The following is a 14,760-nucleotide window of genomic DNA, read 5'->3' as shown; positions in this document are numbered from 1 at the left end:
AAACATGGTTAAATCTACAGGTAATCTAGCTCAACATTGAACACACAGTATATTTATCTCCATTCTACCATGACTAAATATAACGCGAAATACTTTGAGTGAAGCGGCATGGTTTGAGTCCAGGGTATCGTTTCTCAAAGCAGTCGTAAATTTACACGCTCGTAGAGTTTACGCCAATTTTACACCGACGTAATATTACACTAGATTTGTGAAACGCCCCTGGTTCAGTATTTCTAAGTTACACCAGTTTTACAAGCACGTAAACCTGACGGCTGCTTTGTGAAATGGTACCCATTGACTTGAGTGGGTTGTCGATATGAATAGCGGACTTACCGACAACAGCCATTAAGCAAAATATGGCGCTGTATGTTCAGGCAGTTTGTTTATACAGTAATACTTCACTTGGACATGTGACAGGCTTTGAAAGCATATGTGCACGGCAACTTTGAAAGCTAACATGATGTGGGCACCCCTACAGAAAACTTAGCAAGCTTTGCAAATCTTTCGTTCTCCACCGCACGTCACCATTATGACGCCATATCGCACAACAAGCAAAACCAATGACATTAGAGTTGTATATAGAAAATTCCAAGCACTCTGTTGTCCCTAAAACTTAAAATAATACTCTTTGTAGATTAGTAAATGGTGTTTTCTACACGAGATGTATTGCCACACGTCCTTTAAATATTGTAGTAACTGCAACTGTGCATTGTGTAATCTATAATTGCAGATATGATTATTTAAATATGCCTACCGACGATGACTGAGAAAAGGTACTATTTTATTAATATAAGCTTCCGCGGTGATGCGGCCGTCAAATCGGCTGTTTCAATCAGAAGGGGTTTATCGTGACTTAATAGCCCCTGATTGACCAATACGAATCGAGTAATTTCCAAATTCATGGTACAATATCTAATATACCTAATTATATTCTTTGAGTTCGTGTTCGCGTGTCAGTAATATTTGTTTTGACGCATTACCTGCACTATTCCAATTTATCAATTCGTGACAGCTTAATGTTGGAGGTCTTTGATGTGAAGCCAGACAGCGCGGGTGTGATTCAGATAAACAAATTTAGAATCTGGGAATCAATCACACAATTACAGGCACAGCTATGGACCGCAGCTCTCCAAAATTTCGGCTTCTTTCACCAGCTTTGAATAAGATCTCCTTTCAAAGGGTTTTTTCTCAGTAATATGGCCATCAATATCATAAGCTAAAGATGATTCCATAACGCTGACGGTTCAGTCAGGAAGCAGGAATTATTGATCACATTAATTGTGTATCGTTAATATCTTGATCAATACACGAACGACGAAAGTTAACTTTCCTCTTTGTCCCGACATGGGAAACTTGAATCTTAGCCTGAACATCGATAGACAACATGATTTCTACCTTGGTCCGGAATGTAAGTCATTCAGAGGCGTACAGCAATGACACATTTTACACAGATCTCCAGTAAGTATGACGGTGTACCATCTTCTCGTGCTTGCATACAGCGCAATACAATGTTGCAATGCTTTTTAAAAGTAGAGTTTATTGTCGACAACGTCATAGTGGACAAAATAAGTAATAGTGCAGCTCAGTCGACGCTGAGTGGTATCACTACTGATGATGAGTGTGGCATTAAGTGTGTGCAGGCTACAGGTTGCCTGTCCTTCTTCTACACCGAGGCTGAGGGCAACTGCAGGCTTCACTCCACCATGTTCAAGCCTTCAGAGTCGTCTCTAGAAGCAGCTCCTGGCTACACGTACCGTAAACGTAAGTTGAAGTAGAAACCCATGAGTTAATATAACGCAGCTTTCACGGTAATTCACTTACGTCATGTATTAAATTGGGAAGAATATCTAAACTGGAATTGGGCGATGACCCATTTGGTTTTACAAGGGGCTAAGAAGACAGTGATCAAAATCAAAGAAGTTGATCCGCGTCTCAATAAAATCCTACATTACTTATTTAAAATGACCCGGGCCAGCCTCACATCAGTGAGAATGAACGTCAAGATGTAAGTAAACATTTGCGTCTTTTCAAATTGAATACCAAATTTGTGAATCTTCGCCCAACGTTTGGCTTGTGGCCTGAGGGGTGAAATGTGTTGCCTTTCATTGCAGCTTTTTGCCCTCAACTTGCGAAAGATATTATACCCAGCGGGGAAACAGGCGTCTCATCTGAGGGCGGTGTCATGGTTGCACGTGTGTCATGTGAAAGCGACGCCATCTTTATTGGAACATCTGAAACCGTCAAATGTGACGCTGACGGGTTTTGGCCGCAGATGGGGTCATGTGCTTTGACGCGCTGGTCGCACCCGGTACGTCACTCAAACTATATATTTCCCTTATAAAAAATGTCAGGTAAAAAGTATTCTGAAACGGTCCAAGGAAATTGGCCATTGTAGAAAGCGTCAAAACGAAGTTAGAGACAACGGCTACAGAGTGAGAGAAAAGGGCCAATGCTTAAGGCAAGAACCAAAAAAGCGTGCCCTCCTGAGAAAACAGGCAGTGAGTAGAACCAAATTGGCGACCAATTTGAATGAAATTTCATCAGCGAACAGTAAGTATATAACTGCCAAATAGACTAACATTTAGTCTCTGAAATCATATATTACACAATATCATTCTCGACTCTAAAAATAAAATAAAAAATCCATATGCTCTGGAATAAAGCTAGCTAGGGCTGGCTAGACTTACTTTTGTATGCGTTTCTAGATAATATTATATTTTTTAAATAAAATATATATATTCCACGGTCATGATGCAGGACTAAACTGCCAATGTGTACATAAAGAAAACCAACACATCACGTACTGGGGTGAACCGATATAGTGTTTACATAGTTGTTTACATTTTGAGGCGTTACCGTTATGACATTACAAGGAACGATCTTCCAATGATAGGGGCCTAGTGCCAACTTGTTCGAATAGCTTTTCTAATACGAGTATTTCAAATAAGGATTCCCCGTATAGAATTGGTTGGAAATCACAAAGGAGAGTCGTCATACAGAAAGTTGTCTTCTCATGGGTCATTCATTTTCTTTCAGTTTGAGTTAATCCTCTCTGGATCTAGTGGTGTCGACGATCTCTCCTTTCAATGACATTTGCACTAACAACTCACAATGATGTTCGGGTAATCTTAATCCGTTTATACAATCATTTTTTTCCTTTACTTATTCACATACATTTTTACTGTAGTAATATGCTAATCGATCTTTATAAAAACTTTAAACAAAAATAAATTATTCTTTCAACTTACAAATCATACTATCTATTCACTGATTCACTTCAATTGAGGATATTATTTGCAGATATTAGTTGCTGATTTCTCACTACAGTACAATTTGGCCCTTTCCTCTGATGCTATAACCGCCTCTTCTCACACCGCTTTGGTCGCTTCTAAAATGGCCTTTTCAACAGTTCAAATCTAAATAAACCCGTATAAATACCGTCTGTTATCCAAAACGCTTGTGAGAATTTTTTTTCATTTAATTTACCGGCAAATGAATGGTATTAATGAGTAGCGAGAAGCTCTACAAAGTAGTGGACAAAGATACTATGTAATGCATTAAAGAATGAAAACGACTTATTTCAAAATAAGACCAGTCAGAACAATTGAAACATAATTTTAGGATTTATTGTACGAAACAGGAGGTGTTTTTTTACCTGTCAACCTGATAGAGTTGACATTAAGGATGCGACTCTAAATCGGGTGATTATTTGACAAGATTATCTTGCGATAATTCACATCCGAGATAACTTAACCATTGTTGATATTTGCCATTTACTGAAAAGGTACCATGCAATGTGCTTGCTGTACCATTTATTGATTTCGAATTGGCATAAATGTTCCTCTCTGCGTGCACACCCAGCACAGTGCATCACATAATATCACGTGATGTAAATATGAACTTGTATTTCAGACAGTGCCATTCAGTGAAGCCATCCCCTTCACTACCAAGGCTGGGTCAGCGATTGACATCATTGGCCGTTCGTTTGGAAAAGAGTAAGTAACCAAACTTAACACATATTGCCTCAACAACATGTTGTTTGCTACACAGCAATTCATATATAGATAGAATGTGGCAGGATCAGATAAACGTTGGAATGTTCACATAAATGACCCACTGCCACAATTAGTAGTGTGAGCGTAACTACTACATGTACAGTTGGTAGTGAAAATCATTACACGACCTTAACGATGCTGATCTGAACCATATGTACAACTATGCCACACGTGACCAGTGTTGTTATAAGAGCACATGTAGCAGCCAATCTATAACAAGACACACGTTCAGGATGCTACCACTTCACAACCTTGATCTGTGGAAATTATGAGATAACGCCTTGACATTTCAAATCAAAAGTCGAGTTGTGTGTTGACGTTGTGGGAAGGAATAAGTTTACTACCTGACCACGTTCAGTAAAATATAGTTCCCGTGTTGTAGGTTACAGATGGAAATAGGCGCTGGGAGCGACGTTGCGCTTTACCTGATGGCGAGTGAAGACGGTATCCTGGATCGGGCGTCCATTGTAAGCGGCAATAAAGAAGGCCTCATCAGCCTCTCGACGTCGGAGTTCTACAAACCTGCAAAAGAATTTAAATGCAATGTGAAGATATCCAGCACCGAGTTCACGGTAAGAGTTTTCTACAGTACATAACTTTATAATTACCGGTATAGAGAATGTGTTATGTTGCACTACAATTTATAATCTAATATATTCATGACACGTGATAGTGATGTTGTCCCTTGTGCTGTATTTACAACGCTTTATTTAAAACTCGTTTTTCTGACTGCCTCCGTGGTCTAGTGAATAGAGCGTCTGCCCGTAGAGTTTGGGGACATTGGCTTCAGCTGTTACATCAGTATACTCTTTTATTGTGACCCGCTTCCAGTGGTCTGGTGGTAGAGCGTCCGACCGTAAAGCGGAAGGTCCGGGGTTCGATCCACGACCACGTCATACCAAAAGACGAAGGTATTAACAGTTACCCGCCTGGCGCTCGGCATTAAGGGGCTATAACAATGACGGGGCAGCTCGGAGACAGTATGCTGTGTCTGTGTGGGGTATCCATGTTAAACTGCGGCATGGTATCTCAGAGGGATAGCACTATTAAACAGGCATTAGCCCAGACTAGTACAACCACACACGCACACACGCACATATACGCAAACACACACACACACACACACACACACGCGTGTGTGAATTTAAAAAGAGCATACGACTTTTCCATTGGACGAGAGGCCGATCACATGGCCGCGAAACTGACGCTCATAAGTGTATGAACGACACCTCTTGACGTCCATACGTTATTCACAAGACTGTTTTCTTGAAATGACAAAAACAGTGACGGACGACTTCCAAACGTCCTGTGGAAACCCCTAGTATTTCTTTCGCCTGGCAATTCCCTAGCCTGGGAATTCCCCGCCGGAATACAAACGGAAACGTTGTTTCTGATCAGTTAGACCTTTAAATCTTAAATCTAGACAAAATGTGAATATATTGGTGGCAACCAAACTACAAATGATACCGATGTGTACCAAGTGCATTATGTGTTTCCGTTTCAGTTATCTGTGGGTGGTAAGGTGGTTTTCACATACGTCCACGTGGTGCCAGTTGAGTCCATCGACAAGCTAAGATTTATGAATGGCATCGAACTGAAGGAAATCCATATGTATCAATGACTGATGAAAGTATGCTGTAACATGGTATGTTACGCTCGTCTGGCACATTTAATTAAATACATAGAGATGTAAAAAATATGATAATTTACTTCTTTAAATGATTGCGACCAAACGTATTGAAAATAAACTTACGTGTTTTTCCCATCTCTGTGGGTGGGGCGGTGACAAAATTATCTAATCTTACAAGATAGTCTTCTTTTCTTTGATTTAAGTAGAGATTTTGATACCTGCAAATTGTAAGTTAAATATAGTGTAAAAAGATTATGTTTATGATGTGTGGTGTGTTTTGGGTTTTGTGTGTGTTAGTATAAGAATTAATTTAATCGTTTCATATCGATTCCCCCTTTATTTGTGGAAGTGATCTCTATTTTAATGTGCTGTTCCTGTGACGTGTGGAACAAAGGGCTGATGTGACAGGTGTGTAACTGCCCTCTTCACTAGAAGGAGTGACAAACAATCTGGCTACTAAAAACTGCATATGTCATTCCAGTGAAAACGATATCTCAGATGGCTTGTACAGGTATGCCCATGTGTGCTGCGTCATGTTGGTTTGATTATATCATACGTCACTATCTATTAGATGGCTGAAACAGATATGTCCATATGTGTTGTGTCTTGTTGGTTTGATTATATCATACGTCACTATCTATTAGATGGCTGAAACAGATATGTCCATATGTGTTGTGTCATGTTGGTTTGATTATATCATACGTCACTATCTATTAGATGGCTGAAACAGATATGTCCATATGTGTTGTGTCTTGTTGGTTTGATTATATCATACGTCACTATCTATTAGATGGCTGAAACAGATATGTCCATATGTGTTGTGTCTTGTTGGTTTGATTATATCATACGTCACTATCTATTAGATGGCTGAAACAGATATGTCCATATGTGTTGTGTCATGTTGGTTTGATTATATCATACGTCACTATCTATTAGATGGCTGAAACAGATATGTCCATATGTGTTGTGTCTTGTTGGTTTGATTATATCATACGTCACTATCTATTAGATGGCTGAAACAGATATGTCCATATGTGTTGTGTCTTGTTGGTTTGATTATATCATACGTCACTATCTATTAGATGGCTGAAACAGATATGTCCATATGTGTTGTGTCTTGTTGGTTTGATTATATTAAACGTCACTATCTATTAGATGGCTGAAACAGATATGTCCATATGTGTTGTGTCTTGTTGGTTTGATTATATCATACGTCACTATCTATTAGATGGCTGAAACAGATATGTCCATATGTGTTGTGTCTTGTTGGTTTGATTATATCATACGTCACTATCTATTAGATGGCTGAAACAGATATGTCCATATGTGTTGTGTCTTGTTGGTTTGATTATATCATACGTCACTATCTATTAGATGGCTGAAACAGATATGTCCATATGTGTTGTGTCTTGTTGGTTTGATTATATTAAACGTCACTATCTATTAGATGGCTGAAACAGATATGTCCATATGTGTTGTGTCTTGTTGGTTTGATTATATCATACGTCACTATCTATTAGATGGCTGAAACAGATATGTCCATATGTGTTGTGTCTTGTTGGTTTGATTATATCATACGTCACTATCTATTAGATGGCTGAAACAGATATGTCCATATGTGTTGTGTCTTGTTGGTTTGATTATATTAAACGTCACTATGTATTAGATGGCTTGTACAGGTATGCCTATGTTTATTGTGTCATATTGGTTTGATTATATTAAACGTCACTATGTATCAGATGGCTTGTACAGGTATGCCTATGTTTGTTGTGTCATGTTGGTTTGATTAATATATTAAACGTCACTATGTATCAGATGACTTGTACAGGTATGCCTATGTTTGTTGTGTCATGTTGGTTTGATTATATCACCATCCTGTGTTAAAGATGTCGAAGTCTTACAATAAAATACTTTACTTTACGTATGCAGTTGCTGTCTTTTTATTGAACGTATATTGATATGAAGATATCAGTTTTGTTGCTTTCTGCTTTTGTTGTGTCTTTCATCATATTCTTACTGAGAATGTGTTAGAAGTAAGATTGTAATGAATCATGTCATCTGAAGTCAATTACAATGCGACAGGCATCAGCATATCAATATTGTAATAACAATTTATTACTAGTCACGAAAAGTACTTACTTTACTGCCACTGATAAATGCATGTCATTCGTCAAAAAGCTGAAATAAAAAAAAATTTCATTTAAAGATAACTATTTTCGGAATTCAAACGCGTTTTACACCACTCCGCATGTATTTTCACATTTGCAATAGCAAAGTTTTCATTACACCCGAAGAGCCGTTGAACGGCGAAATGTCTTGTGTGGAGTTTTGACAAGCGCGAATATCTGGACACTGTTATCTTTTGCATATTTAATACTGATACACCTGATATATATTGGGAAGTTACAGAGGATTCCAGACCAAGTGACACATTAGTATTTTCCTAGCTTGGCAGACCATGTGACATATTGGTTGTTCTAGCTGGGCAGATCATGTGACATATTGGTTGTCCGAGCTAGACAGACCTTGTGACTTATTGGTTGTCCTAGTTAGGCAGACTATTTGACATATGGGTTGTCCTAGCTAGGCAGACTACGTGACATAGTGGTTGTCAGAACAAAGCAGACCCTTTGACATATTTGTTGTCCTAGCCAGACACACCATGTGATATATTAGTTGTCCTAGCTAGGCAGACCATGTGTTATACTGGCTTTCCTAGCTAGACAGACCGTGTTATATATTGGTTGTCCGAGTTAGGCAGACTACGTGACATAGTGGTTGTCAGAACAAAGCAGACCCTTTGACATATTTGTTGTCCTAGCCAGACACACCATGTGATATATTAGTTGTCCTAGCTAGGCAGACCATGTGTTATCCTGGCTTTCCTAGATAGACAGACCGTGTTATATATTGGTTGTCCGAGCTAGGCAGACCATGTGAAATATTGGTTGTCCAAGCGAGGCAGACCGTGTGACACATTTGTTGTCCGAGCTAGGCAGTCCATGTGACATATTGGTTCTCCGAGCTAGACAGACCGTGTTATATGTTAGTTGTCCGAGCTAGGCAGACCATATGACATATTGGTTGTCCAAGCGAGGCAGGCCATGTGACATATTGGTTGTCCGAGCTAGGCAGTCCCTGTAACATATTGGTTGTCCGAGCTGGGCAGATCATGTGACATACTGGTTGTCCTAGCTGGGCAAACCATGTGACATATTGTTTGTCCTACCTAGGCAGACCGTGTGAGATATGGGTTGCCCTAGTTACGCCGACCGTGTGAAATATTGGTTGTCCTAGTTAGGCAGACCATGTGACATGTTGGTCGTCCTAGCTATGCAGACCATGTGACATATTAGTTGTCCGAATTAGGCAGACAGTTTGACATATTTGTCTGAGCTAGACAAACCATGTGACAGATTGTTTTGTTCTAGCGAGGCTGTCCGTGTGACATAGTGGTTGTCCAAGTTAGTCAGACCATGTGACATACTGGTTGTCCTAGCTCTGCAGACCATGTGACATATTGGTTGTCCTAGTTTGACAGACCATGTGAGATATTGGTTGTCCTAGTTAGGCAGAACATGTGACAGTTTGTGTGACATATTGGTTATCAAAGCGAGGCAGACCATGTGACATACTAGTATCGGTTTCCTAGCTAGGCAAACCGTGTGACATATTGGTTGCCCTAGCTCTGCAGACTGTTTGACATACTGGTTGTCCCAGCGTGGTAGGCCATGTGACATATTGGTTTTCCTAGCTTGACAGACCATGTGACATATTTGTTGTCCTTACTAGGCAGACCGTGTGAAATATTGGTTGTCCTAGCTCTTCAGACTGTGTGACATACTAGTTGTCCTAGCTCTGCAGACCATGTGACATATTGGTTGTCCTAGTCTGGCAGACCATGTGTCATATTGGTTGTCCTAGATAGGCAGACAGTTTGACATATTGGTTGTCCTAGCGTGGTAGGCCATGTGACATATTGGTTTTCCTAGCTTGACAGACCATGTGACATATTTGTTGTCCTTACTAGGCAGACCGTTTGACATATTGGTCGTCATAGCTAGCCAGACCATGTGACATACTAGTATCGGTTTCCTAGCTTGACAGACCATGTGACATATTGGTTGTCCTAACTAAGCAGACCGTTTGACATATTGGTTGGCCTAGCTAGGCAGACCATGTGACATAGTGGTCGTCCTAGCTAGGCAGGCCATGTGACATACTGGTTGTCAGAACGAGGCAGACCGTTTGACATAATGGTTCACGTAGCAAGACACACCATTTCAAATATTGGTTTTCCTACCCGGGCAGACCATGTGACATATTGGTTGCCCGAGCTAGGCAGACCATGTGACATATTGGTTGTCCTAGCTAGGCAGACCATGCAACATACTTGTTGTCAGAACTAGGCAGGCCGTTTGACATATTGTTTGTCCTAGCGAGGCAGACCATGTGACATACTAATATTGGTTGCCCTGGCTGGGGAGACCGTGTGACAGATTGGTTGTCCTAGTGAGGCACACCATGTGTGTCCTAGCTATAAAGACCGTGTGACACATAGGTTGTCCTAGTTAGGCAGCCTATTTGGCATATTGGTTGTCAGAACTAGACATACCGTGTGCCATATTGGTTGTCTGATCAGACAGTGTGCAATTTCTGTTGTCTGGGCAGATCAGACCGTGTGCCATATTGGTTGTCTGAGCAGATCAGACCATGCGCCATATTGGTTGTCTGAGCAGATCAGACCATGCGCCATATTGGTTGTCTGAACAGATCAGACCGTGTGCTATTTCTATTGTCTGAGCAGATCAGACCGTGTGCTGTTTCTATTGTCTGAGCTAGCGACAAATGCCCCACCATGAAGAAACTGTAAGTTTGATATTCAGCTTAGTAATGTATGTATTTAGAAAGATAGCCATACGAACATCAATATTAATCAGTCGTTATTTTTGAAGGGGTATGGTATCCAAAATGATATCATATTTGTAAGTACTGAAATGTCATGTACAAAGATTGATAAAATTCCGGCTCGAACCCATCGACTTTCTTCTGCAGTTTAACCATAACTTGTCAATCAATTGGCATAAAACATGTGTTTTTCTACACAAGGCCTGATTGACTGATTGGTTCAACTAGTGTAGTAGCACAGGACATAAAAGACATCCCTTACATTACTGCAGTGTCAGCTGCGAACATCAACATCGATTAGATCTGAACTTGAGTAATTAAAATCATTGTGACAAGCGACCAAGGAGAGTGACATGAGTCACTGACATATAATTAGCCCGATCCAGAATGCGTGGGTTTCAGAAACCACTGAACCTCTATGGGCATTAGGCAACTCCGTTGACAACAAGAGATCATCAGGTGTGCCAAGTGGCCGTATTGCATAGCTATGTTTACAGGAAGGATGTTATATAAAAGAGGTTTGTACAATGACACACCGGTTTTTTTTTCACCGGTAGTTTGCCTTTTACGTCAAATAGAATCTGTTTCGGTGGGAATGGAGACTTGCTATTATCTGGCGTTGACGTATTATATTGATTTGAACTGGGTCGATGTTTAAATTATGAGTCAACTACAAAAGAATTGATTGGGCCTAGACATAACAATTGCTCCCCACTGTATTGCAATACGAATTTATTTCGTAAACTTTTTCATCAGCATAATCTCTGCAATTATACCGAGAAGACCTAATTCCATATTAACTCCTAATTTGAATCCTAACAGAATCAACCTTCATTGAAACTGTCATTGTATTACATCAAAATACATAATTTTAACCTTTATGAGCTAGATTAGCCCTTTATCCCCCTGAGATAACAGTCAGTTGAGTTGCTGTTCACTCAACCATAACTTGTGTTGTTTTAAGCTGACTAACTAATGGTCAGTAAAACTAATTGGAATATAAGCATTAGCAACCCGACCTCTTCGTAAGTTTTTATCTGAAGACAACGTATAATTACATGCATTGGTTATAACAATTTAAGTTTTAAACTAAACGTCACAATTTTTTAGGCACAATAGACCTTTTTTTCCTTTCTACCAAGATTCCAAAGAGCATCATATAACTCTTATTCAGAAGCCGTTTGATCCAGACATTCAAGGCCTCAATGAAGCTTTCAAAGAGTCTTCTTGTAGACATGTGGAGGGCAATTCCAAATTTGACGCATCAGTGACAATAATGATGTCCGATGCAATTCCCTATTTTGACTTGTATCATATGTTCCCGTGTTGTTAAGGTGAACAATCGACTTGCCTTTGCATGTGTTTGTGACATCGGTAGGGCAGGATACGCACACGTTTTTCCTGAACACCTGGTATCATCACTATTTGAAAGTGATCCATAAACACATGTTTATGATATAGTCGGAATTGTATAATCGATTGTGTTTTTTACAGAGATTTCTTATGAATATGGAAGGGTTTTGTGGCTTTTATTTACACTAAGTTATTAAAATTGAATCTCATAAGTGAGTGTGAGTGAGTAAGTTTGATTTTACGCCGCTTTTAACAGTATTCCAGCAATATCACGGCGGGGGACACCAGAAATGGGCTTCACACATTGTATCCATGTCGTGAATCGAACCCGGTCTTCGGCGTGACCAGCGAACGCTTTAACCACTAGGCTACTTGACCGCCCCCTCATAAGTGAAATACCGAATAAAAGAAACGGCATTGGTGGGAGATGTGATATTCTACACAGTCAACGGAAACAAAATGAGTTCGTTAATACACTAATGGCGTATCATAACCGGGAAACAGCAGCCAATTTGACGTTTCGGTTGACGGAAGTATATGTATCTATATGCAGTTACTCCCCGTGTGTTGATTTTCAATGACCTACATGTAAGGCTGGGGATATAGTGGGGCATACTACATGGCGTAAGAACACATACCATTATTAGCTATGTTAAACTGCGGTGCAACTGTTGTCGTCAATGGGAGCAACCAGACATTTCACCACGACGTATGTATAAGAATTATATTAGTATAAGGGTTCAACGCCTCCAAGGCTAAGAGTCCTATAGTAATCGTTTTGTTTATTATTTATTAATTGTTATAACGCCGAATTGTGTGCCCAACGAAGGTTTATAAAAAATCACCAGGATCTACATGAATCAGTGAACTTAAAACTCACAAGGCTGTAAGGTCAGGGACTAAGGGTAGACAATTCAAAATTAATTCACTGAAAGCAACTTTTGAACCAACTATCACACAAACCAACAGTCTGGTGAAATTGTCAACTTTGACATGCGGCACAGCATCAGTGAAAAGGAACACTAGTGGGAAACAAATAAAACATAAGTCATTGAAAACATCTTTTAACCTATTGATTCTCACGGGCACACACAATAACCATCAAGCTTGGCAGTAACATCAGACACCATTCACGTTTTGTTCTTTATCATAGGTCGCATGGTTAATCTGACCAGAGTTGTCTTGCAGACACCGCTTGTTCACCAATCTTCCGTCGACGGGTGGCCCAGTATCTCAGAAGTTGTAAACGTTTGAGACCAGCATCACTTCGGGCTTTCCTCCCACATCAAGCTGACACGCCGTGATATAACTGGAATACTGTTGAAGGCGGCGTTAAACCCAACTCACTCACTCACTCACTCACTCACTCACTCACTCCCGTCGACTGCCTTGAGCGGTGTTTTGTAAGGCATTAATTTTGAAGCGTCAATAAAATGCGTTAAAAAACATCGTTTTAACACAGACGGCGGAACTGGTGCATAAAAAAGTAATAAGAGTTGAAGGATTTGTTATTTTTTCAAGTCTTTTACTATACATATATGGCGTTTGTTGCTAAGGAGGATGTGACAATATAAGTCATAACCGGAATTACAACTATCATTATCTGTGTACCTATTTCCCCCACAGCGCTGAATTTGTAATCTTGCTGATTGTGTTTGAGTGGTGGGTTCTTATAAGGTTCTTATGTTAGGAAGTGGTATACTTAAAGCCAGAAGTATAAGGTTTGCAATAAACTGAGCTACAGTTATTGAACTTTCGGTTGAAGAATGATAGGCAGGGAGCCTATATTTCAATACCGGTACATAATCAAAACAGGAATTATTAAGAATCAATTCAAAAGTAAGTTACAACCATAATATCTCTCGCCTGAAGCTCTTATATAGTCAGCATCTGTTTTTCGAAACCACAAGTGACAAAATCAAACTCTGAAATACTCAACACTTTAATAACGACAAAGTTCTAAAGAAGTAAGGGCCTTGTAATGCAGTAAAAAGAGTGCCATTGGAGCCCGATATCGCAGCTTACAGATTAACATACGAAATATAGCAAAGAGGGTTTGTGTGATCCTGGAACAGTCAGGCTGGTTAGGCCCAAGGCCCCTGCCCTCGCTACACGCAACCCAACAGCGAATGGGACTTCCCCCAAGGGAGCGCTACCTAGTCAAACCCGCCGAGAACTGCAGCCTTCTGCATTACCCAGATTGTCAGAAGGGCTGTATTCTTGGTAGCAAACCCGGGTACTCTCCCAATGTCAGTCAACAGATTGGGAGGTACCAAACCGAAACGATGGGGAGTCGGACAACTTGGTACTTGGTATGCAAGCGCGATACTTCGAATTCGAGGTCTCCATATTTGCCCTGTTTTTCCTGAATCTTGTCAATCACATTAATGTCAAAAGGGACAGAAAATTCAATAATATAAATGATTTCATTGGATTTATAAAAATGGACAAGATCAGGTTTGTTGGCTGTGGGAGATGTTCGGGGATGACGGGGGGAAACACCAAGTGATAGCGATAGCTACGTGTAAATACTTAGTAATTAGGTTGTGGGAGATGTTCGGAGATGACGGGGAAACACCAAGTGATAGCGATAGCTACGTGTAAATACTTAGTAATTAGGTTGTTGGAGATGTTCGGGGATGACGGGGGGAAACACCAAGTGATAGCGATAGCTACGTGTAAATACTTAGTAATTAGGTTGTGGGAGATGTTCGGAGATGACGGGCGAAACACCAAGTGATAGCGATAGCTACGTGTAAATACTTAGTAATTAGGTTGTGGGAGATGTTCGGGGATGACGGGGGGAAACACCAA

The 14,760-nt window shown here is 40.2% G+C and overlaps 1 pseudogene; it reads left to right on the top strand.

Moving 5' to 3' along the window:
• The first annotated feature begins 1,464 nt into the window (after positions 1-1,464).
• On the top strand, positions 1,465-6,351 carry LOC139450571 (uncharacterized; annotated as a pseudogene).
• The last annotated feature ends 8,409 nt before the right edge of the window (positions 6,352-14,760 follow it).

This window comes from Haliotis cracherodii, unplaced genomic scaffold (genome assembly GCF_022045235.1).
Source record: "Haliotis cracherodii isolate W230 unplaced genomic scaffold, xgHalCrac1.p SCAF_8, whole genome shotgun sequence".
Lineage (NCBI taxonomy): Eukaryota > Metazoa > Mollusca > Gastropoda > Lepetellida > Haliotidae > Haliotis > Haliotis cracherodii.
Note: the sequence above shows the minus strand (reverse complement) of the source record. Positions and strands in the feature narration are given on the sequence as shown.